This window comes from Phoenix dactylifera, chromosome 2 (assembly GCF_009389715.1).
Source record: "Phoenix dactylifera cultivar Barhee BC4 chromosome 2, palm_55x_up_171113_PBpolish2nd_filt_p, whole genome shotgun sequence".
Taxonomy (NCBI): domain Eukaryota; kingdom Viridiplantae; phylum Streptophyta; class Magnoliopsida; order Arecales; family Arecaceae; genus Phoenix; species Phoenix dactylifera.
Genome location: NC_052393.1, coordinates 4,086,461 through 4,112,456, shown reverse-complemented (window position 1 = coordinate 4,112,456; position 25,996 = coordinate 4,086,461). Strand labels below are relative to the sequence as shown.

The following is a 25,996-nucleotide window of genomic DNA, read 5'->3' as shown; positions in this document are numbered from 1 at the left end:
CATGGAAAATATGAAAATAATATATACATGCCGACGTATGAAATTTCCATCAATGCACAATACAGCTCTTTATATTTATGTATAAATTGCCATCAAATTATTCACTTGGTTAAGCATAGGTTACATCAAATTGCAACCAATAAGTTATTGATTATCAACTTATTGAGTTATCAACTTATTGAATTTTTTAATTAACTCGGTTATCAAATTGTCATGAATCATTCACAATCCTGCATTCATAGTGTTCTGTGTTTTTTTTTTTAACATAATGAAGTGCAATTAGAAATAAAATATCAGGCACTTTTTTTTCTTTTCTTTTCCTTCTTCCTCTTTCTCTCTCCACCTTCAGGCAAAGTACTTCTTTTCTGTCTCTCGTGTAAGAAATAAAAATATCTTAGCTTACGTACCAAAGTTCACTAATAAGGATCATCAATGACGTCCCACGGGTAACAATAAACCTTTTGTCGCTGGAAAAGCTGATAAAGTGCTGGTATCGACAACAAGTGTTAATACTGTAGCTCTGAGCATCACTTGGGTGAGGTGGGATTTCTTTTTGGCTATTTGATCCAACTCTCAGGCGACCGCCTAGGCTCTGGCCTAAAGAAGACCAACTACAAAAAATGTTCCAAAAATAAAATGAAAGAAAAAAAAGATCTCTTTGTGAGTTCGTCTTAGGCCACCCACCGTAAAGAAGATCTCAAAGACAAAAGAGTCTTAGGCTCCTAAATACATTGAGCTGCTCCTGTAGAGAGCCCTTTCGTTCACCTATCGTGCTCCATAATGGCAGCTGCACTTGCACTACTGTACTCAACCTGTCGGTGAACGGGAAAGGACGTAGGGCAAAAGTGTGCATTCTATTCTTTTCCCTCTTTCAAACAGGAACTTTAGATATAGCAGCTAGCATGATCATGATATTATCCTTTATGGTACTTATTTTGCGTTGAGATAACTCAGACAAGTGATACCATGTTCCCTAAATTATAAGCTGGCAACTAGTAATTAGTTTTCTAAGCTTTGATAGACACAAGTCAATAATTAATCGAAGCAACACTGTGATCAGCTAACAACATTTGCTTAGATATAGCATCATCAAACTATACTACCTGAGTATGTTGCTTGCAACCAGTGCCGGCTCGAGCCTTAGGCGACTGAGGCGGTCGCCTAAGGCCCCCGGCCCAGGGAAGGCCCCCACCGGAAGATGCTGCAGCTATACAAATACTCATTCCTTCCATTCTCGTCTTCCCCCCTTCGTCTTCCACTCTTATCTTTCATCCCTTCTCTTTTTTGGTTTTGGTCTTGGTTTTCCTTCCCTCACATTACTCCTGATCCAGCTGGGCCATCGGGAAGAAAGATAGGGGGATCGGAGATGGACTTCTTGGAGGGTGGAGATTCTTTTAATTTTCTCCTCTCGGTTTCTTCTCCCCTCTTGGGTGGTAGAGAGAGAAAAGGAGCTAGAGGGAGTTGAATGGTTGCTGTGCTGTGATGTTGCAGTTGCTGCTTGGGTACTCACTTGAAGGGGAGACGGTGGGATGAGACTTTTATTTATTGGATGGAGTGAATTTCCCATAATGCCCCTACTTTCTCTTATAGAGAGGTGCAATTTTTTTATTACCTTGACAATGAAGTGGCATGAGATAACCATTTCCTATTCGGCTTTTGCTTGACATGGTAAACACCATTGTCAATATCTTAGTTAATTAATCAGTTTCATGGTCCTTCTTTTCGAACAATTACTTTTATTTACTTTTATTTAAAAATTATATTAAATTAAAAAAGTTTTTTACCTATTTTTATTAAATTTATATATCTTTATTGAAATAGTATACTTGATAGCTATCTATTTCTATATCATTTTTTTAAATATTTTATATTTATTAAAAAAAATTATTATTAAAAAAAAGAGGCCTCGTTCATTGGATTTGCCTTAGGCCCCCAAATGTATTGGGCCGCCCCTGCTTGCAACGTGTCTTTTAAAGAGAGCATTTATTATTTATTTAGCGTCTCCTGATCAAGTTGGATAGTGTTGTGAGAATTGCTGGACTTTTAACTAATTTAAAAGGGCCAGGCCAAGCAAGTGTCTAGAGAAGCTAACGGCGTCGTGGACTGGGTGACTTTGTATATGGCCAGTCATACCAGAGGTACCTTATAGTTTGGAGAAGGAAGTTGCCCAGAGTACTTTAGAACTTATTATTTTTTGATCTTATTGAATATATCCGTACTAGAACTGTATGAATCATCCGTTTTTAGTGCGCGCGCGCGCAAATAAAAAAATGCTAGGGATGTCTCTCTCCAACTAGAAAAGAAGCTGCTTGGGATAATCAAGACAATTGATCTACCAGATCACCAAGTTCAAGATAACATGTAAATGTGGAAGAATTCTTTTTTTAAGTTATACCAAAACTCATATTATCAAGTAGACTAACTATTAGGGTTACTTGACTTGCTCTCCCTTCACATGATATCATTACTAAATAAAAGAGCAACTCAATAGAAGCAGCAATTCTAAGAAGGATTTTGATTGAAACCTACCAAAATTGTAGTGGAAGTTAAGATGACTAGGACATAAAGTAGGGGAGAGTTATCTTTCTCCAAGCATTTGGAACCAGAAGAGGAGAGAAGGCGTGGCCATCTATGGTGCCATTTCTTGTGCCCACCATTATCTTGGACCATCATCACCACACCAAGTGGACTTCTTGCTCTTTTAGGGAAGCATCCATTGAAGAGACAATAGGTCAGGCTGATCCAGGTTTGATTCGTTTGATGAAGTTGGAAAGATCATGCTTGCAACCTTGATGAAGTTGAAAAGATCATGCGTGCATCTGGCCCACTGATGACGGATTGAAAATTTTCAGCACATATCCATGGGGGGGGGGGATTCGACCACAGTGATAGAATGGATTTAGAGAGGCTCGAGTGGGTGGGCGATGGACAGAAATGGAAAGGCCTTATAGGCCAAACATGTATTCAGGAGCACCAACGGGGCCGCAGATTGGATAACTGCTTACATGGCCAGCCATTCGGGCGACACTATGTGGACCTGGAAGAGGGAGCTGCCAAAGGTACTTGTGACATTTTGTTTTCGGATTTTATTGGGTGTGTCTGTACTCGTGTAGTATAACATGCCTGCTCTAGCACGAAAAGAAGAAGAGGAAGAAGAAGAAAAAGAAGAAGAAGAAGAAGAAGAAAAGGGGCTAACCCGTAACTACAATGGTTAATGACCATACAATTGCGGAAAGAAAATTATATTTTGGAAACCTCAGTGCATGGTTATATACCTTTCCCGACCTGCAATCTAGTAAAATCCCATCCGCATGATGCCAGCCGGATCGAAGCTCCAAGCTGACAAGTTTATAGTCTTGGTTTGGGGGCAAAGGAAAAGAATCCAAATCATATGTAACTTGAATTGAAAAACGTTTGACCCAAACTTTTGTCTCAGAACAGGTGAACATCACGTTGGAGATTTAGGGCAAGCCATTTTTTACCACTCTTGCGCACACTTTATCTCATGTCTGTGTTCTACTACATGTCCCAGCTGGACCTGCCAGACTTGGGAAGATTTTGAGAAACGAAGGAGGAAGACAAAGGCCAAGAAGCCATACTCATTGTACAGCACCCCTAAGTTATTGGTATTCTTCATTCTTATTCTAATTTTTTTCTTACATGAATATTCTTTTAAAAATTTAAATTTACATATATACTTTTTTAAAGTTTATATTTATTTATGTACTCTCATAAAATACTATTTTTATACAAATGTTTCTAATATAACGGTTTTTCTAACACCATTAATAAAAACTATATTTATTTTAATTAAAAATAAAATAACATTTAAAAATTATTTTTTTATCTTTCATCGTAATCGTTTTATAAATTTTTTTTATACATCTACCCATGAAGAATATTTTAGTTATTTTAATTTGAAACCGTTAATTTTTTAACGACGTTAGATAGATGGCATGGATACACATGCAAAAGTAAGAATAAAAAAAAAAGATAGAATAGTAAAACAAATATTTTACGGAGGTAGATATATAAATATTAATTTTGAAAGAGTATTTATATAAAATTTAATATTTAGGAGGATATTTGTAAAAAAATAATAAAAAAAAACCCCTCCTCGAAAACAAACGATATGTTCTGGGCCGCGTAAGAAATCCAATCTAAAGGCCCAAAAGCGCAGGCAGTCTTTGCGATGCCCAGCAACCCCTGAACCCCGACGGCCACAGGCGACACCCTGAACCTCTTTCAGGCGCGGAGTACGCCCTCCGTCGGCGTCCGCGGCTGCGACACCATCGTCCTCGGCGCCAACAAGAAGGCCACCGCCAAAGCTCCAATACTCCAGGTATCCGCATATCTTATCCCCTCTCTTTCTTGATTTCTTTTGTCGATCCCTCTTTTCTCTCCTCCAAAAATCGTGAGCCTGGACAACCGCATCGCTTTGGCCGCGGGGCGGGGCTCCAGGCGGAGACGCGAGCTCTGATAAACCGGGACCGGTCGAGGGCCAGAGCCACCGCCTCACCCTGGACGATCCCGTCACCGTGGCGTATATATCACCCGATACATCGCCCGGCTCCAGAAGAAGCCCTTCAGCCTCTCCACCCCCACCGTTGGATTCCGAAATAAATTAAGATTTAGGATGCATTTGTTTCTTTTTCGCTGTCCTTTGTTGATTGCCCTTCCTCTATGTTCTCGAATGTGTCGAGTTTGAGTCAATTTTCATCACTAAAGTAGTGAGTGCTTGGAATTAGATGGCTCTGTCGAAACGTTGGCAGCGAAAGATAAGGAAATCTCGAAACTCGAAAATGCAGATGAATGAATGAATGAATCTTGAAGGGATTTGTTGGGGGAATATAAATTGCCCGAAAGCACGTGAGCACATCGCCAGCACGTGATCAGAGACACCCGACCTCAGGGCGCTCGACCAGGCGCCCGACCTCGGACGCCCGACCAGGCGCTCGACCTGACGCCCGACCTCAACATTCTCGACCTTGGAAGCCCGGCCTTACCATCCACCCGCCGCGGTCACATCCTTCTGCAACTCAACCGGGGACCATGCCCTGCTACCGCTGCCAACAATTAATGCGCATGGCCTCTGCTGATCTCCGGCTCACTCAACAATCAATGTGCATGGCCTCTGCTGATCTCCGGCTCACTCAACAATTAATGCGCATGCTATCTACGGATCTCAAGCTCTCCACGGCAAACAGCTGACCCGCTCGGCTACGTCCAATCAGCCACGACGACTCGTTGGCTCTGGCCTGATCTCCTACGGCAATACATTAATTCACACGATCGTGCATTAATTCATACGATATGCTCAATCATGACGGTAACCCGTTTGCCCCGTCACATCACAGATAATCCTGTACCCCTCTATAAAAGATGAACCCCTCCATTTTAGAGGGGATTGGACTCTGAAACTCCTGAGACATATTTCCTTTCCTCTCATACATTTGCCCCCTCTGACTTGGCATCGGAGGGCCGGCGCCGGAAATCCTGGCCGCCGGCTTTTTGCAGATCCCCCGGAGGACGCCGCCCGCCGACGGACCACCACCCGCCATCTCATGCCGGAGCTCCTCTTTCTCAGCCGACGGTCGCCCCCGGGTCCAATTTCCAGCAACAAGATTGATGACACAACACAGGGAAGTGAACGTCAGAAATATCTTGGAGATTGTAATGTGCCCACGTTACGTTACTGCAGCCTTACGTGCTGCGCCATGCATGTCTTGTATTTGTTTACAGTTCCCTACATAAGTGCAATGACTAGCGCCCACTTAGGCGAGAGTTCATTACGAGGTCTAGGATAGTTTGTTTGCAGTTTCAGTATGTGCCACCTACTGCTGTATTCATGGGAGTAGTGGTGTTAGTTTCCTAGTTTGCTTGGTCTTGATCTTGAGTTAGTTGTAACCACTTCCCTCCTTCTACAGGAGCAAGAGATCTATTTATTTCAGTAATAGAAAGTGGGCTGAGGGAGGAGGAAAACCCAAAACACTTGTTAAGAAAGGACGTAGGAGCTTCCTTGAACTAGCTCCAGTCTTTGTTGTCTCTCAAACCACACGCATTCACCTTCACCCACTTCGTTTCTACTCTCTCAACCACACCACCCTTCCGATACAGCTCTTGGGCTCGTACCAATTGGTATCAGAGCCAGGCTTTCCGAGGATGACGGATGGAACGAGATTGGCCAAGATTGAGGAAGCACTACTTGCACGGAAATCTATTTCGAAGATGCATGGCAAGCTACTTCTCGATCAGGGCCAAATTCTCCAAGAGGTGATTGAAAAATTGAAGATGGTGGACTCACGTTTGGAGAACTCATCAGGTTGTCCTCTGCTGGAGCAAGGAGAGGCTTCCAACTCACAAGCACCAGCTCAAGCTTCTTCTTTTCAAGCCGGAGAAGTCAGCCAACTCATTCAAACTCGGATGGCAAGGCTCGACTTTCCTCGATTCGATGGAGAGGATCTGATGGGGTGGTTGTACAGGGCAGAACAGTTCTTCCTCTACCAGCAAACCCCCAATACTCAGAAGGTCCTGCTTGCTTCTTTCAATCTTGAAGGGAAGGCCCTTCGGTGATTTAGGGCGGTGGAGAAGGTAGGAGCCATCAACAACTGGCAGGATTTTTTCAAAGGATTTCTTTCTCGCTTTGGCACCAATCAGTATGAAGATCCCACTGCCTTGCTGTGTAAACTCCAACAAACCTCATCTGTTGAGCAATATCAGGCCCGATTCAAAGAGCTCTACAACCGTGTTGATGGTCTCAACGAAGCCTTCATGGTGAGCTATTTCGTGGGCGGATTATGGGAGGATATCCATATGGATGTCATGATGCTAGAACCACAAACGCTGTCACGCACCATCAGTCTCGCCTGGATGCAGGAGGTGAAGGTTAACTCCCATAAGAAGCCGCTCCGCTCAGATCAAGGAAGGTCGATCTCTAACTCTTCTTCTAAACCTTCCACTCCCATTATTAAGAGACTCACCCCAATGGAGATGAAAGAGAGAAGAGACAAGGGTCTCTGCTATAACTGCGATGACAAATTTTCTCCTGGCCATAAGTGTCATTTATAGAAACTCTATCTTATGGAGGGAAGTTGGCCTGAGAAAGAAGAGCAAGACCTCGAGCTTCTAGAGTTCAATGAGATTGAAGGGAAGCGGAGCCGGATGAGCCGGCAATGGCGGTCTCACTTCACGCCATTATGACGAGCCTCTCTTCCCAAACAATGCGAGTACGGGGGTGGCTCCATCGCATTCCTGTGGTGGTGCTTATCGACTCAGGAAGTACTCACAACTTCTTGAGTCCCCGTGTTGCAGCCAAGGCAGGACTCTTGATACACAAAGAGACCTAGTTCAAGGTTTCTGTTGCTAACGGAGATCGCGTCACGTGCCAAGGAATGAGCGAGGCGGTGAAGTTGCAACTACAAGGAATCTCCTTGGTGGTGGACTTCTACCTGCACGAGTTGGGAGGTTATGAAGCCATTTTGGGAGCACAGTGGTTGCAAAGACTGGGACCCATTACTTGGGACTTTGCCAACCTTACCATGGATTTCCAATTGGGAAAGACAAGGTGCACCCTAAAAGGGGAAGCAGAGAGAAACATGGAGTTCTTTTCCGACAAGGATGTGAGTAAATCTCTGTCATCTAGTAATTCTTGCTTTTTAATGTAAATCCAATCCATGAGTGCAGAGCCTCAAAAGAGGTAGACCTAAGAGTCTATTGAGGAGCTACTAACCCACTATATACACATCTTTGAAGAGCCACATGGCCTGCCCCTATCGCGAGTGTCGGATCACTAGATTCCTCTTATTCCTGGCACTAAGCTAGTGAATTCTCGACCATACAGATACCCCCACTATCAAAAGTCGGAAATTGAGAGATTGGTGGGCGAGTTACTGCAGTAAGGGGTCGTACGACCCAGCCAAAACCCTTTCGCTTCTACGTTGCTGGTGCGCAAGAATGATGGAACTTGGCGGCTTTGTGTGGACTATCGTGCCCTCAATCAAGCAACGGTCAAAGATAAATTTTCCATCCCAATCATCGAAGAGTTACTTGACGAGTTGCATGGTGCACCGGTCTTCTCGAAGCTTGACTTACATTCGAGCTATCACCAAATCTAGGTGAAGCCAGAGGATGTCCCAAAAATAGCTTTCCGTACACATGAAGGGCATTACGAATTCCTGGTGATGCCATTTGGCCTTACCAATGCTCCCTCTAGATTTCAAGGACTCATGAACAAGGTATTTCGACCCTTCATAAGAAAGTTTGTTTTAGTTTTCTTCGATGATATCCTTGTATACAGTCAAAACATGGAGGATCATTTGTATTATTTAAGAACTGTATTAAATCTCCTCCGTGCTAATAAACTGTATGCCAAGAGAAGCAAATGTACCTTTGGAAGTGCTTCAGTTGAATACTTAGGTCACATCATATCCAAGGAGAGAGTCGCTGCGGATCCGGAGAAAATCCAATGCATGGTCGACTGGCCACAACCTAAGAACCTCAAGAGCTTGCGGGGATTTTTAGGGCTCACTGGATACTATCACCGCTTCATACAAGATTATGGGAAGATTGCAAAGCCCTTGATAGAGATGCTGAGGAAGAACTCATTCTTGTGGATAGAAGACTCTCTTCAGGCTTTCAATCGACTGAAGGAAGCCATGACCAGGTCGTCTGTACTAGCCCTTCCGGACTTTGATGCTGAATTTTAGGTGGAATGCGAAGCTTCTGGGACTGGAATTGGAGCTGTGCTTTCACAAGGCATATGCCCCATTGCCTTCTTTAGCAAGGCTCTCAAAGGCAAATAACTCTTCTTGTCCAGCTATGAGAAAGAGCTAATGGCGTTGGTCTTGGCTGTAAGGAAGTGGAGGCATTACCTGTTCGGGCGAAAGTTCTTGGTGAGAACCGATCAACAGGGCCTCAAGTTCTTATTTGATCAGATGATGGGAGCGCCCATGCAACAGCAATGGGTGTCCAAACTCATTGGGTTTGATTTCACCGTGGAGTATAGAAGTGGAGTTTTTAATCGAGTGGCTGATGCACTCTCTAGAAGAGTTAAAGCTGAAGTTGTTGCTATCTCTGTGCTGATAGCTAATTGGCTGGAGGAGTTGAAGAACGAGCAGACCCAAGACCCACATGTCATTGATCTCCTGCAAAAGCTTCAGACTGAGCAAGTCGACTCCAGCAAGTATTCCACCAAGAACGGATTTTTATTTTACAAGGAAAAGTTCTATCTATCTTCTCAATCTCCCTTTAAGGCTAAAATTCTTTCATTCTTTCACAACAGTCCTATTGGAGGCCACAGTGGTTATTACAAAACATATCAGAAGTTGAAACGAGAATTCTTCTGGCCACATCTGAAGGAGGTCTGCAACTACATCCGTGAATGTGATCTTTGCCAGCGTACTAAGGCAGAGACCTGGTCATATTTGGACTTCTATCTCGATGGATTTCATCAACGGCTTACCAAATTCACAAGGCAAAACAACTGTGTTAGTGGTGGTGGACCGGCTATCAAAGCATGCTCACTTTATAGCTATAGCTCACCCTTATACGGCAGTGACGGTAGCATGGCAATTCCTCGATCATATTTTTAAGCTACATGGAATGCCGACTTTTATTGTCAGTGATCGTGATGCGGTGTTTTTCAGCAACTTTTGGAAAGAGTTCTTTAAGTTGTAGGGCACTGAACTTAACATGTCATCAGCTTACAACCCCCAATCCGATGGCCAGACAGAAGTGGTTAACAAGTGCTTAGGGCAATATTTGAGATTCTTCTGTGGATTAAAGCCCAAGGAGTGGGTCAAGTGGCTATCAATGGCTGAATTTTGGTATAATACGAATCATCACTCTTCAGCAGGTATGACTCCTTATCAGATAGTGTATGGCATTCCTCCTCCAAGGCTTTTATCATATGTCCAAGGCACTACCAAGGTAGAGGTAGTGGAAGAAGCTCTCCGCAGCAGGGAGGAGATCATACGGACTCTCAAGGACAACCTAAAAAGGGCACAAGATTGAACGGAATCTATGGCGGATAGGCATCGAACAGAGCGTAAGTTCAACGTCGGGGATTGGGTATTCTTGCATCTTCAACCATACAGGCAACAATCAGTTAACTTCAGGACTAATCTCAAGATAGCTCACCGGTATTTTGGGCCATACAAAGTATTGCAAAGGATCGGAACAATAGCCTATCGCCTGGAGCTCCCTCCTCAATCCAAAGTTCATCCAGTCTTCCATGTTTCCTGTCTTAAGAGGAAACTAGGTGACAATACCATTGTCCAGACCAATTTACCTGATACAGATCAAGGGGGCTCTCTACATCTTGAACTGGAAGCAATCCTGCAACGAAAGATGGTGAAGCGACGGAACTGTGCTGTAACACAAGTCTTATTCTGCTAGAAGGGATTAGACGAGGACAATGCTACATGAGAGGACTACCATAGACTTCAAGAGAGGTTCCCAAATCATCGGCTTGAGGACGAGCTAGATCCTGAGCGAGAGGGAATGTAACGTGCCAACGTTACGTTACTGTGCCCTTACATGCTGCGCCAGGCATGGCGAGTGGTCATCAACGTGTCTTGTATTTGTTTACAGTTTCCTACATAAGTGCAATGACTAGCGCCCACTTAGGCGAGAGTTCATTACAAGGTCTAGGATAGTTTGTTTGCAGTTTCAGTACGTGTCAACTACTGTTGTATTCATGAGAGTAGTGGTGTTAGTTTCCTACTTTGCTTGGTCTTGATCTTAAGTTAGTTGTAACCTCTTCCTCCTTCTACGAGAGCAAGAGATCTATTTATTTCAGTAGTAGAAAGTGGGCTGAGGGAGGAGGAAAACCCAAAACACTTGTTAAGAAAGGAGGTAGGAGCTTCCTCGAACTAGCTCCAGTCTTTGTTGTCTCTCAAACCACACGCATTCACCTTCACCCACTTCACTTCTCTCTCTACCACACCACCCTTCCGATACAGCTCTTGGGCTCGTACCAGAGATATGTTACTTGCCATGAGAGGAAACATATAGGTTTGTAACATAGAGAATGATTATAGTAGGATCCTCAGTTAACCAATATGAAAGGAGATACAAGTCTCATCATATGTAAAATTTTGACACGGTCAGTTACATTTCTTGGGCAAGGGGAAGTAGGAGAGACACATACCCTTGTAGGCCACATGCACCCTTTTCTTTTCTTTTTTCTTTTTTTTTTCTTTTTTTTTTTCTTTTTTTTTTAACGGGTTAATCATACAATGCGAGGATGAATACACCCAATAAAATCAGAAAATACAGGCCACATGCACCCTTCATATTATCAGAAGATAAAAGTATATGGACTCGCAATATGGTGACTTTTTTGCAAAGTTTTTTTTCTTCTTTTAAATGCTCTTTTGGCCAAAATATGTCATTGTTTCTTCTCTGCTGAATTCCAAGCTTTCATCCAGATGTTGCCCTTCATGTCGCTCAAAAGGGGAAGGTTGCTAACTTGCAGGCAAATGTTCTTGTATGGTGTGAACCCATGCTATTCCTCTTATCACTTCTCAGAATATGTATTGAAGATCTGCAATGTGTTTTGATCATGATAGTTCCAACAACTTGTACTTGTGTTTAGGGGCCTTGCTAGTCTGTTTGAGTATATTTCATTTCATTTTTACAGGGATGCGAGTATTGGATTGCCATTTGTCTGTTCTTGCGGGTAAATCTGTAAATGTTAAAAAAAAAATACATAGGAAAAGGTCCTAAAAATGCAGGACAATTAGGCTTTGCAAGACAATTAACTTCTGGTTTGCATTCTGTGTTAGAAGGAGATTTGAGTTATGCAACTTGGTAGCTTCATCTTCTGTGTATATTTTGTGATATCTCAACACCTCTTATATTTATAGCTATGTACTTGGTTTGCCTTTTTTTTTTTTCACTACGGGTATCTTCTATTTACCTTTGCCTGGCCTTGGGCTGTCTCCTCTTCGGTTTTGGAAGGTTTGATTGTATTCACTTGAAGCCGAGCTGTTTCGCTTCAGTTTTAATTTTTTTTTTTTGATGTGATCTTTAAAAATTTCAGTCAGACATTTTGTACACATAGTCTCATCTGGTTTTGTTTTCATGTTTGCTTTTAATTCTAACTTAATTTATATCCTATTCAATCTTAAATTGCTGAGCTTTGCATCTAGTATATCACTTGATGCCTGCTACTCTGTTGTTTCCTTAATATTATATTTTTCCTTAATGCACTCTCCAGCTGTTTATGAAAGCGTGGGTTGGTGTGCTGGTCCATGATGTGTGATATGTAATGTGTGCCCATGTATTCTCTGACACGTTTCATGTTGCCCGTACCGGCTTATATAGAAAGTTTGATCTGGTAGGTGTGGACTAGTTTGGGCTGGCACTGGGCTATACAAGGATTCCAAAACCCTTTATTTGGGTTCATTTTCATTTTCATTTTGACACAAGAGAGGGAGGAGGGATAATTTTATACCAAATTTTATTATTCTAATTGACTGGAGATGTGCTATCATGACCCGATACATATAGCTATTAATTGCCTATACAACAATAATGTAGAACGAAAGATAAAAGAGTACACTGCCTAATATAAAGAAAATAAATAATGAACTTATGGTGTCATTGTATTTCGGAGTTCTCTTTGGTTAAACATAGTAGCAATTCTAATTTTAAGACATGTAATTTTAGTATTTGGATTATGTTATAGAATTAAATTACGTGTCTCTTTCATTCTGTTATAAAATGCAAATGCTAATATTGTGATCTTTTAGAGTTACCTCTTCATAATATTCTACTTAAGAACAATATGATGTTATTAGTGCTGCATGGTTTTCTTTCACAAAACCTGGCATTGTAAATCCATGTTTTCTTTCATTTTAAAATAGGTATGATGCTAGCAGTGTTGTGTTTTGATTATATTTTGTGATTACTTGAGCTTGGCTCATCTACTTGTCATTATGTTATTTTCTGTGGATAATGTGATTTAGTCTCTTTGGACCAATGATATTATTATTATATTTCATTTTGGGCTGTTTCAACCTTCCCTGCTGTAAAATTATACTTGTTTAGCATCCATCATCATGTCATGCTGTAAATACATGAAAGCTTGAACTTCATTAACGAAAAGTTTTTTTGTTGCAATATTTATGAAATATGGTGAAATTTATTCTGACATTTTAGGATAGACCCTGAAAGTCTCTCTGATCAGTGGGTATGTTGCTCTTCTTGCTACTAATCCCCGTTATTTGTGCTTCTGCATCTATTTTTCACTCATTCCGTCTTCCAGAATTTTCTTTCTGTTTTCTTCCTCTGATCAACGACATGCTTGTCTACTTCTTTTGAAGTTTGTATGTTCTGTGTTTGTGCAAGGATTATAATGAAAATATGCGTAACTGGAAAATTTTAATGTAGCGAGTAGGCTTGTGCTTCATGTATGTTTGTGCTCCCCAGGGTGGTTAACAACTGGTCATACATGGGCACATGCAACTTTTGTATCTTGGAAGTCGCAGTGCAGTCTGAATCTATGTTTGTGATTGTTTGATATTAGACAATTTTAATTCCACCCTATTAGGGATTGGGTTTATAAATCTATCTTTATATTTGTTCCTATTAAAACTTGTCAACTAATGCATTTTCCAATCCTCGGAGCTTCTATTTTTATTTTTTATTTTTAGCATTCCTCCCCTTTCTTGTGGAAAATTTTGGTTTCCTTATTACCAAAGCCACTCTTTCAGACTTAATTGCTTCATTGGAGCCAAATCAATAGGTTCTCTCTAGGGGTTTGTATGTGCGCTTGTGGTCCCACCCAGCCTATGGTGCATCCCCCCATCTTGGGGGCACAGATCTGGCCGCCATGGAGAAACGGTGCTAGTAGGTGACATGGACCACTGTGCCTCTTCTGAATTACAAGAGATACATGTTTATACATGGCAATAAATTCTTGATGTAGGCCCACCATTAATGGAAATTTACCATCCCCAACTTAGTTTAAAGTCTATTTGGTTTTGAAAATTCTTCTGATTTTGAAAATTCTTCTGTTGTCTTGACATTTCTTCCATGAGCCTTGCATGTTGCATCACAGTGGGAAGCAAGTATATTCCACGATGGTTGGTGAAATGGATTATCTCCATTTATAGCATGCTTCAAATGAAACACATTTGGCTAGCTCGCATGAACTCTGCTAAAAGTTTCTTGTGATGCACCTTCTGGGAGGATCATCCATTTGGAAGTTAGGTCTTCATTGATTTGGATTAGACATGCGTAGCTTGAACCGAGTCCGGTAAAGATTATAATTTCCTTTAATTTAGAGGGAACATTTTGTGGTTAACATCATTAGTAAACATGTTTATCATTTTCATTGTCCTATCATGGCCTTAGGGTTTTGATGAAAAACATTGGTAAGATTAATCAACCCATACTAATTAGTGGTGTCTATAGAGACCGCTTTGATTGTACAGACATCTAGCTATGGAACGTCAAGTGATTATTAGAAGCATTAGCATTTCTTTCAGTTTAGGTTTTTAACAATGCCCTTCTAATGAATGTTCTGGGAGTAAAAGTATTACCATCTTCAGTGAGCTCATCAGTTTGCTCAACATTAGGCCTATTTTATTTTCATACTGCATTTCAAGGGACTTAGTATGGTGGTAGTAACACATGCTAGCTGTTTTTACTTTTCCCCGGTGCCCCTACCAGGAGATTGTTTTGTGAAGGAAGAACAATTGCTTTCGACGGTCAACCCTTAATTGACCAAGGATGCTGACAGATGCTCATCTGCATATGCATGCCTGTAATTGTGCCTTTAAAGAGCCATTTAGCATTTATTTTGATTTCGGCTTATCACAAGTATGCTAACAAACCAAAATCAATAGATATTGCTAAATTTTCCTTGCATTTAATATATCATGAGGTTTTGACCTTGTAACTTCTGCATTCTTTGTTATGCTTGCTCTTCGTTTTTTTTCTTTTCAAATTGAATGATGCGTGCACCCACCAGACATGGCTTCTATAGCTAAACTTGCTATCTTAGCAAAACCATATCATTTTCAACCAGAATGCTTTTCTTTTTCATTAATATGAAGGTTAGCTGTACCTTCTACTACTCTATCGTATGTGTGATTACAATCTGTGGATGGAGCTCAACTTTTTCAACGCCTCATGTCTGATTAGCTTTCAAAGTCCTTCTGATTACAATCTGTGTGACATGTTATTGCATCTAAAAAACTAACATTTTTCTTTTGTTTTGTTTTCTTTCTTTCTCCTTTTCCTCTCTCTCAAAACGTGGCTGACAGTGGGGAGCAGAATATAGAAATTGCTGCGATGATGACGAGAGAACATGGTCTCTTTTTTTTTGTGGTAGAAGATAGGAGGGGAGGGGGAGGGACCAACCCACCCGCGTAGCAGCCCCCACTGGGCCCCCCTTCCACCAGGGAATGTTCGATACAGGTCGCAGGTTTCGCGTGCCTTCTCCGACCCGTGGGCTCACCCCACTGGGCTCACCGCCACACGTGTGGGTACGTCACCCTAGCGCCACCTTGGTACAAGTGGAAGGAAAGCATAACCGCCAACAAGACATCCGGGCGTGGAGCATCCGGTCCCCTAATTTAATCGACGCCCGTGCGTTTCGAACCCGGGCAACTTGGGAGGAATTATCGCCCCCTTACCACTAGGCTACCACCTTGGTGGCAGAGAACATGGTCTTTGGCAGCTTTAAGAAGCTGATATTGATGCCATTGTTTCGAGATTGAAGCAGACATGCCTGCAGCTGAGGCTGCAAAGAAGGGCCCTCCTGAAGAGACCGGATTTCTCTTGTACTCACACACTTTTTTTTTTTCAATGAATTAATAAAGTTTTCTTGCTCAATCGCAGTATTTTCTCCTTTTGCCTCTTCTACCAGCCAGCTATATGCCATGATAATTTAGCAACTTGTTTGGAACTGAATCACTTCTCACCAATATTGTAGTATGATTTTTATTGCTCACATGATTGAGATGCTGCCAATTTTCTCCTTTTTCTTTTCGGTAAATCGGATAAATTAAATCAGTTGAGTGTAAATCGGATAAATTAAATCAGTTGAGTGTAAATGCATCCATGGGAATCGGCAAACAAAATATTTAACAATGGACCAGGTTTCTCCATTTTCTTTTGCTTTAAATGAAGAAATACTACTAGAATATTTTATTAAGATGGTAAAAACCTTGACTTGTTTTGCAAGGCTTTGAAACTTCCATCTGTTGTGCATCTACAAGTGTTGAACGGCAGTTTGTGCGAATACGTCATTGCGCTGTTCACCAACAACTGACTTTTATAAGTAGTAGCTCTTCTCCTTGTATTTCTTCTTTGCCCTAGTTGATTTGGAATTCCCTTTCGGAAAATCTGGAAACCTGGGTCGACAACATTTTCTTCATATCCCATCTTGTGTTTCAATATTTTCTTGCGTTACCCACAAATCAGTGTGCTTGGATGTCAGCAGGTGATGGCCTACTGCCTCCAGCTTTAGATGCTTGCGTTGCATACTTGCATGGAACAACTAATTTAAGCATATCAGTCTATTATACAAGATGGGATATGAAGAAGATGTCCCTGTATGAATCCTATGAAAACTACAATATGAATCCTATGAAAACTACAAAAAGATAAAACTTTCGAAGAACTAAGATGGAGGTCCATCATAATATCTACCATACAAGTCTGAGAATGTGTTTTCGAAAGCTTTATTTGCGAAGGATCAGTAACTGCAGCCACCTTCTCTCAAATGTTTCTTTTGCATGCACGTCCATTGATTGAAAAATAATAATAATAAAAAAATTTGATGGTAATAGTAGAATGGGCGATCAACCTGGCTGCTCTTGAGTGTCGCAGTTTAGCATTAGACTCGATTGTGGTCAAACTGATTATAAATAAGCAAATCTCTAAATCTCGTTGATTACGGAGTTGCCAAATCAGTAAATTGTGAATCTGATGAACATTTTGTATGCATATATAACTCGCACCTTGAAGCATTTTTCCTAAATATATAAAAGCAAATCTCAATTCTCGTTTTTAGGACAGGTATTCAATTCGAGTTCGAGCAAACTCGGCCGATCGGGCTTGGCAAAATAGGTTTTGGGAAAGCAGTCTATTGGCTGGAATAAAATAAGCCTCTTCCTATTTTAACAAAGTTTTTTTTACATAAATACTCTCCTACATATTAAATTTTATATAAATATCCTTTTAAAATTAATATTTACATATATACCTTTTTAAAATACTTGTCTTACTATTCTATCCTTATTTTTATATATATATCCACGCTATCTAATGCCGTTAAAAAATTAACGGGTTCAAATTAAAATAACTAAAATATTCTTAATGGGTAGATGTGCAAAAAAAAAAAATTATAAGGCTATCGCCATGAGCAACAAAAAATAATTTTAAAATTTTATTTTATTTTAAATTAAAATAAATATGATTTTTATTAATGGTGTTAGAAGAACTATTATATTAGGATCATTTATGCAAAAATAATATTTTATGAGAATACATAAATAAAAGTAAATTTTAAAAAAGTATTCATACAAATTTAAATTTTTAGAAGGGTTTTCATGCAAAAAAAACTTCTTTAACAATAATATGGTTTGATCACATTGCTAATACTTTCATTGGTATGCACTTTCATTAGCCTTGAATCTGAAACCTCACAACCCAAAAACGTACAAAGAGAGGCCTAGCCGCAGAAGACCAGTCCGCAAGTGTTGCCGGTATATTGTGCTAAATTTCCAAGTCCTCAAAATTAGAAATTAACCATGGAAAGAACAACCAGTAGCTTCACCATGGACACCAAATCAGTAGGCTCCTCCACAGAATTTAGGCAGCCAGACGAAATGACAAATTGGACTGCAGCCTAAAACAGGAGAAATTATATCCTACAGAGAGACCGTGCTTCAACACAAGAACTCCTTTCGGAAGAGTAGTCAATGCAAACCTTCTATCTGAAAAGAGGAAAGAGACGAGTAAATTCCCAGCAGACATCTTCCACACGTATCCTCTCCTGCCCATGCCCACCTACATGCAAATGATCATTAGAAGCCAACTTGGACGAAGCTAATTCTTTAGACTTCTAATGCCACCATCTAAGACGTTAAAAATTCTTTGAAAGAGATTGCAAAAAGACGTCGTCAGGTAGCCTTGAACAAGAAGAATGATCCGCAGGGGTTAGGATAATGATCACTAAGGCTTGTGTCATGCCAAACTTATCATACTTTTATAATAAGGCACCAAACACGATTACGTTAAGGACGGCAACCTGATGAATGGCTGTTCTAGATAAGCTTGGGATTGAGTAGAACGATCATGACGAAAGGGTGTACAACAATATGTGAATATTTTTTTGGTTGCTGAAATGTCAACTGTTCTATAAACAACATCTTAAGAAAAGCCTGAGATATCTCCACTCCTTTACATTCACAACATCTTAACTACTAACATTGAAACAGGTGAGCTGATCGTAAATCTTTTATGTTATTAAAATCTTAAGAGTTAGCCTCAATCGCAGTCTCAGTGATCTGAATGGACCAGTGTTAGTTAACTAAGAAGTCAGTGCTATAATGATAGAAAAACACATGGAAGTATATAAGCCAGAAACAAGTGATCCAGCAACCAGCTGAATAAGAATCCAGCCAATCTGATTCCAATTTTAACTGCATCACCTATATAAAATATTGAACCAGATGGTTGTTTGCCTAAACCAATTCATGAACCTGTTGTTTTAACATATCTGCTTGCTAGACAAGCATTAATTAACTAGTCATTGTAACTGTTCCTATATACTTTTTTCCCACTTTTATGCTCTAGGCTGCTCTTTTTTCTGATGCTTGGACTCCTGAGTTTAATGAATGATTATTTCATTACCTTCATTTTCATTAAAAAAAAAAAGTTCTTTGTAAAAAGATATAAAGAAAAATAAAATCTTGCTAACAGTGCCGATCGACATTGTATAATTGTTTTTTGATGAAGGCATTGAGTAATTTTTGCTGTCGAGCAATTGTATAATTAAAAGTGTTTTTTTTTTTTTTTGTCAACGATAATGGTGGATGTGCCACTAATGGTTTCATGAAAATGATGACAGATTATCCTTGTCAAACACTCAAGGAAACAATCTCCAAGATTCAAACACGAAGCTTCTCCCTTTGTGGAAGAAGGGTGCAACCAATGATCTATAGCCCTTTCTGCTGCTCTTGTTAAAAGCTCAAAACCCTTCAAGGTGATGCCATTGTTAATCTCAATTGCTACCTTCCTTATTAGAGCAGAAAAATCTGGCTGAGATTGTGATCGTATTTTCCCCACAGACTCGTTAATTTGATGCATGGAAAGTATGTGAATCTCGAGAGCTCTACTCTCGCATTGCTTCCTGTAATCTTGGGCTAACGCAGACCATACTTTCCTCGCTCGAAAGTGGAAGTAGACCCAAGCGTTCCAAAAAAAGTCTAAAACCATTCACCGCAAACAAGCAAGATAGTTTGATACGTGTCATGTCGCTGCTGTTCTTTCCAGGCAGTCCCATCCCCAATTTTATGCATGGTTTTCCGGTTTTTCATAACGGGAAATTAGGTGGAACGAGACGGTTGGCGTAGCAAATCCAAGAGGGAGATGGGAAGTTGTCATCCTCGTGGTGTACTTCCAAACATCCAAGTAGGAAAAGCGACAGAAGGAAAATTAAAAGGATGGTACGAGAGGAGGCGTTAGGTTGGAGCAGGCAGAGGAGGCGTACGCTTCAGAATTCAAAAACGGAACCTCAAACAAGGGAAAGAGCAAGAAGGGGGAGACTTGAGGCCTTTGAATACTTTGGAGTGCAGGGCACCAAGTCCGAGTGGGGCCTCCATGAATTTAAGCAAGGGACAGAACTCCGGCCGCATGTGTAAATGTAACCACCGCCCATGAAGAGAGGAAAAGTTGTACCAAAAAAAAAAAAAAGAGGACGAGAGAGAGAGAGAGAGAGAGAGAGAGAGAGGGAGAATAAGTTGGTATGACTTTAGGTGGTAAATGTAACCACCGCCCATGAAGAGAGAGAGAGAGAGAGAGAGAGGGAGAGGGAGGATATGTTGGTATGACTTTAGGTGGGCTCCGGTGGGGTGGGGCAACTAAAATTGAGTTACATACGGATCCCATGCTAATATATTTATATTTATTTTTATATTTATTTTATTTAATAAATATAAATAAAGTAATTGGATATAAAAATTACAAATATGGAAAGAAGATGGAGGTTTGGATATAAATACGAAAATAAGCCGGATAATTAAACTTTATAATCAAAAATCAAAGTTGTTACTAAGTGGAAGGTAGATCAAGTTAATAGCATGTTAATATAGTTATTCATTTTTCTTAAAAGTTAATAAGTACTGCACAAAATTAAATAGGTTTATAAATAGAATCCAATATTCGGATATATATCCATATCCATATTTGTTTTTCATTGATGGATATGAATACGGATACGGTTATTAGTTGAATTCGGATACAAAAATAGATTTAGATAAGAATCATCTGATCTATTTTCACCTCTATCATAAAGTTTTCTATTTGGTTTAGTTTAACTCATCTGTTTTATGTTACAAAGAGGTTTAGATCAGCTTATCCTGGAGAGGTGTTTCGCAGAGAGACATGCCCTAAATCGGCTCAAAATTAGTGTTAAACTCATCTGCTTAAAAAGTTAGGTTTGGCTGATAACATAGGTCCATGGGTTGAATGCAGTCTGTAATTGGAGTTGAACCCAAATGAAGTGGATCCTCAAATCATGAATATAAACTCCGGCGAATTTAACACCCAATTTCTTGTTTGACCGCTACTTATGATTCCTTTTTGCACACATCTAAGGCTGTTCTATATGCAGTTTGTTTTGTTTTATACATGGCCAAGGGTTAAATATAAATTGATGATCAAAACCAAGAGTAGATATAAAATTTTCAATCACCAGAGATCAAACACAACATGGCAGTCGACCTAGATTTCCCCTAAACCCAATTAAGGCCCGGTCCAGGTCGTTTGAAAAGGGTCTGCTGTCATAATCATTCATGTAATGTTGGTGGGAGAACCAAAGTACTCTGATGCATTTTTCTCATTTAAAATTTCCTTGGAAAGGGTCATAAGAAGGTGTATCAATGGACCATGGAAGCTTCTTCCTACCTAACCTCGTCGAAAGAAGGATGTCTATTTTTTTTAACTTAAAAAGCAAGACATCATATGATCAATTTAAATAATCAAAGATAGGATGAAGAATTCACTATGATGGTCAATATCGTAATGTTGTTGAAACCCAGCTGGCTAATGACCCTCCCTTGGCACTTAATTTCGTTATTTTGTCGAGGAAATCCTCGATCCTTTTTTTATTGCACTCGATTTCGATAGTCTTCTCTCAAGAGCCATATATGAATCAACAATTTATATCACAAGAAATCTGTCACGAGGCTTTGTCTTAGCTATTAATTGATGGTTTACTTTTTGTCGTGCTCGATGACTTTATAAATAATTTGACTTGATAGTTATCTTGATGCTGTAACATACACATGGCGGAAGCAAGAGAAATGGCAAAGAACACGACACAGATTAGAACAAGAGAAAGGTTATATATTTATTTTATCCGTGATCTCAGAACTTATGCATGTCAAAGTTAAAGACATATGCTTGTAATCCTCTTACCATTATAATTCCACCACTTATGTCTGTTCCACAGATTCATCACACGTGTTTAGACATGGTGCAACAATTAACGTGACAAGTAATTAAAATTACATGGATGCGAATCAAGAAACTTAATTTGTCTTGCTGATTGTACAAATATAAAATAATAGGGTGCTTGTCACTACTCTGATTTTTTTTTTCTTAGCCTTGGTTCATTGAATTAATCAAGATAAACTTTATATGAAGTCTGCGGAGAAAATCTATGTTTTCTTTTTAAAAATAATTGGGAGACTAAGAATGCCATCTATCCGATTTGTACTCAAAGAGTAATGCTACAGTAACTCAAAAATTGCTTAGAAAGTTCGCTCGGGTGCCTTCCACCAACCACTTCACTTGGCTTCATTAAACGCTGCGTACGTTTTATGACACCATGGACTTAAGCATATTCCAAACTGAAAACCTCTCTTTCCCATTGTCATACTCCAGATTTGGAGTATGATATGGCCGTACTACCGAGAGGTATAACACACGATAACACGAAGCCAAATATTATATCTTAGATTTTAAATCTATCTCAAATATATTGAATAAATAGGAATCTAAATTGATTATCCATTAAATGCAACCAACATTAGTTTAGAGCATCTAAATTAAAACATAAATACCAAATCCATAATTCGCAATATTCAAAAAATTATTAACTACGAATTCATAGTCAACTTAAAATACTAAAATTTTTCTACAAAATCGCCAAACTTGCTACACGAACTCCAAATATGCACCATCCGTTCCTTTCAGCTCTATTTGTTTGGAGAGAGAAAAATAAAATAGAGATATATGAGCAACATAACTCATTAAGTGAACCTTACTCTATCTTACTGGATCAAGCATAAGTTTTTCATGTCAATGCATCATTTAAGAAAAATAACAAATATTTCAAAATAAGCATTTTATAGTACACTATATTAAGTCATAAAACAAATCATGCATGAACAAATCATCTATCTTTCATAAACATAGTTTCGTTTATGTTGCAAATAAATTCGTAAATTATCATTCATGTCATTTAATTCTATCATAAATCAAAACATTGTTCACAGATATTCGTGTTATAGTCACTATAACTCGTGGTAAGGCTATCTTCGTAATCGACAAGATATCATAGTTTGCATTCGTTACTAATTTTAACCTATTGGCAAAGGGCTATTTTTGTTGGATGCTAGTCCAGGATGTCGATTGGCCTCCATTTCTAGGGGCGGTCATAGCAATCTAAGAGCATTTAGAAAACTTATATCTTTTTTTTAAAACATACACATACATAGATAATAAATACTAAATGGCATGATCTGATTCATATCTCACAAACAAAGCTATGTTTATAAAAATATTTATGAAACTATTTTTCATAATAAAGTATGATTTTCATAACATATATGTTGATCCATAATTTTAAGAAAGGCACTCTATTTCCACAAGCAAATTTTATGCATGAAAAATATGATCATTTGAAAAATAAGGAGTATAAGATATATACTTCTTTTGTCTTAAGCTGTTAGACTTCGCTAGGTGATTTCGCTAGATCAATTTGAAATATTAATAATGAAATTAATTTCTAATTCATAATTTTAAGTAAATGATTCAAGAATGCTTGGCCGAGCGTAAGGTGGTTTCATGTGGGTCCATTCTAGATGATACACTTAATGAATTCGACTCAATCAGGGCTAAGATCAATCAACATTATTCATCAATGGAGGTTTCAAGGACATTTAATAAGGCTGGAGTGATCGATTCAGTAGGAGGCCTAGGCACCAAGGCAGTTCAAGGCCTTTTTCTAAGGGTCAACTCGTGTTTGTAGATCGGGTTGACAAGGACCCGATTCGGAGTTTCATAGATCTTCTAGAGAGAGAAAATAGAGAGAGGAGAGAGAAAGAGACAAACAATAGAGAAGAGGGAAGAATCTTTTTTCTGTCTCTCTTCTTTCTTTTCTCTTGTCAGCAAGAGGTGGCAACCATGATGGCCTAGCTGCCCACCCGATGGTGTCCTCAAGTGGCCACAACCTCGGCCAAACTCGATGGTCGGTGGCGGCTAAACATGGCCGAAATAGGGGTGCTTTGTTTCGTATGAAGCTCTAGCGATCGCCGACTCAAATCCAAAAAAATAAAGGAAGAAAGAGGAGAAGATGAAGAATTCATACCTCAGTGCGACGGGACTTTCTGGCAACGAATCGAGGAGAAGACTCGAAGAAGGATCGTCGAGATCGGTGATGAATCTTGGACTCATTGTGGGCGGATTGCAATGGAGGAGGAGTTAAATAGGCGAAATCTTAGAGTTCTAGTCGAACTCGAATTGCTTGAATGACTCCAATTTCTGTCAGAATTAGAGGAGGAAGCAGACTCCTATCAGAGTCTTCTTCTCCATTACATCGTGCCATAGGGTATGGTGGCTTTCAATCTGGCCTCTTCGAGCTGTTCTATAAGCCCAAGGGCTGGCTGGGCGCTGTCGAGCTGAGCCTGGCCACTCTGAGCCAACCCACGAGCCCTAAAAATTCAGGGCTATTGCATGCATGCAAGTTGCAGCGAGAGAAAATTTGCTAATTTTTGCTATACCCAATTTGCATAAGAGCTGACGGACTTTTAAAATTCTTTGATGCTGACGGACCCATACATATAAATGTGCACTTGAGTGCAAGCATGTACTTATGTACCTGCGGGCATCTGAGCATACACATTCATACACGTGTGTCCATGCATGCATGAGTGGGCGACCATGCATGTATGCTTGTCGATTCCTTGGTTTCTTGGTTTTTTCAATGTGCTTGTGAATTTGGTGGCTAATATTATCCATTGTCTGCTCTTCCAATGAACCACAGAATTAGAAATTTATGTCCTTGTGATTTCGATGGTAAAAGAGCCCCTTGTTTTACCAATGCATTTTTGAAAGAATAAAGTTATCCTCAATAAACTTCATGTGCTCCAATTAAAACTTGCGCGCCTATTGTATGGCTTCGTTCAGCTTAATTTAGTAAGAAAATTAGGGCTCGTTTGATTCACGGAAAAAGAAGGGGGGAAAGTGTGGTCAACGGAAAAGTAATGAGATGCCTCTTGTTTGGTTGGAGTTTTCAAAAGAGAGAGATGAGAAAGTTGTATTCCCATGGGAATATGATTCCCACATTTCATGGGAAAGTTAATTTCGCATGAGAAACATGGGAAAGTTATTTTCCCATGAGGTGGGAATCATTCCATTTTTACTTTTTTTCCAAAAAACCCTTTAACATTAAAAAAGCATTAAAGAGGCATTAAAGATCTAATTTTTATTAAGGGCATAATAGAAATTATACATAATTTTCTTAGGAAAGTGGATGGCCAACCAAACATAAGTACTTTGTAAATTTGTCACTTTCTCACGGTCAACCAAACATGCCAAAAGTACTTTCCTAAGCATTCTTTTCCTAAAAATTTGTTTTCCAGGAATCATATTCCTATGGGAAAAAATGCTTCCCGCGAACCAAACGAGCCCTTAATGTTATCCTCAATAAACTGTAATCAAACCTATGATCAGCCCACCAATCTCCATAACTCATGCTAATTACTTAAGTAACACATGTGTTTAAGATCCGGTCATATTATTAGTTAATCAAATCAAATCTCTGAATTCTTTTTCAGGGTTCAACATGGATGATATTATTCAACCACTAAAGTAGAGAACAAGATATTCTGATACGTTGCTGAGCCACTTGACGTGGGAGCAGTTCTCCTGAGAGTCCCGTCGCTTCTGGCAGAGGACGAGTCTTCATTAAGCATTGACGCAGCACCGGATGAAGGGCTATGTGTGGAACATGATATTGGTAAGCTTATTTAGTTGAATTAAACCTTTAGACCAAGTCCTCATAAGGATCCATTGATAGATTGCCATCAAGATGAAATCATTGAATTCAGCTTTTTACACAACAGCGGACGAAGGGAGATGCATCGAGCACGAACGGGATTTGATTTAATGGAGTGCCCCATGATCGATTCTTGTGGTTGGGGTGGGGTAACGTAGTCATTTTGTGCCAAAGATGGTGCCATTGATGGCATCGCCTGTTCAGATATTTGTCTCATCCTTTATTGAGACTGATTACCTAACCTCCAAACCAGAGGCTTGCTTCTCCTCACCTTCTAATCCACAATCCGACATGAATTGAATGAGATATATAGCTTGGCCACAGACTGCCCACCAAAAAAGACTTCAGAAAGAGCAAAAGGATGCCCAGGCTTTTTTCCCGTCATCTTCTCTTATTAAATATTAGATCATAAACAAGAAAACATATTTATGAAATCTAACAACAAAAAATATGAAACAAGGGAGCATCTCA

General features: G+C 39.7%; 1 long non-coding RNA gene across 2 annotated transcripts; it reads left to right on the top strand.

The window, feature by feature from the left end:
* The first annotated feature begins 4,181 nt into the window (after window positions 1-4,181).
* On the top strand, window positions 4,182-15,862 carry LOC113462667. Of its 2 annotated transcripts, none has more exons than XR_003385508.2 (2): window positions 4,182-4,342; window positions 15,276-15,862. It is a non-coding gene; the product is annotated as an uncharacterized LOC113462667 (long non-coding RNA). The 2 variants fall into 2 exon arrangements; XR_005507820.1 differs by having other exon boundaries at window positions 11,430-15,862.
* Window positions 15,863-25,996: the final 10,134 nt, after the last annotated feature.